The sequence below is a fragment of the Palaemon carinicauda genome, chromosome 4, assembly GCF_036898095.1.
Source record: "Palaemon carinicauda isolate YSFRI2023 chromosome 4, ASM3689809v2, whole genome shotgun sequence".
Lineage (NCBI taxonomy): Eukaryota > Metazoa > Arthropoda > Malacostraca > Decapoda > Palaemonidae > Palaemon > Palaemon carinicauda.
The window spans coordinates 64,870,959-64,871,908 of NC_090728.1; positions in this window are offsets into that span (position 1 = coordinate 64,870,959).

The window sequence follows — 950 nt, forward strand, 5'->3', positions numbered from 1 at the left end:
TGAACTTTTGAAGCTCTACCAATTCAATTACACGATTAGGAAGATCATTCCACAACTTGGTCACAGCTGGAATAAAGCTTCTAGAATACTGTGTAGTATTGTAGTAGTCGATAGATAAAGGATATTATGATAGATTTAATATTATTTTTCTTTATATAGTAATCATTTCAGGAAAAAATGTCGATAATTTCGCATATAGCATTCTTTAAAAATATATTATTTGACTCTGTAATGGTCTTCCACTGTCTTGGGTTAGAGCTCTCTTGCTTGAGGGTACACTCGGGCACACTATTCTATCTTGTTTCTCTTCCTCTTGTTTTGTTAAAGTTTTTATAGTTTATAAAGGAAATATTATTTTGGTGTTGTTTCTGCTATTAAGATATCTTATTTTTTTTTCCTTTCCTTACTAGGCTATTTTCCCTGTTGGATCCCCCTTGGCTTGCAGAATCCTGCTCTTCCAACTAGGTTTGTAGCTTAGCAAGTAATAATAATAATAATAATAATAACAATAATAATAATAAAAATAATTTTATTATCATTATTATTATTATTATTAATAGCCAAGCTACAACCCTAGTTGGAAAAGCAAGATACTATAAGTCCAAGGGCTCCAATAGGGGAAAATAGCCCAGTGAGGAAAGGAAACAAGGAAATAAATAAATGATGAGAATAAATTAACAATATATCATTCTATTGTAATAATAATTATAATGATATTAATAATAAAAATATTTATAATAATAATAATAATAATAATAATAATAATAATAATAATAATAATAATACCCATACAGGCACCAAAACAAGAACGTGCACTATTTTCATACATAAATGACCTAGTAATAGAAGATCATTTTGGGTTCCAAAGAGCTTAGGTGTTGCGTGGGTGTTTGGGAAGCCCAGACCGGATATAACCGGGTCTCAAAAGTCTCTTTGCAATCAATAGGACT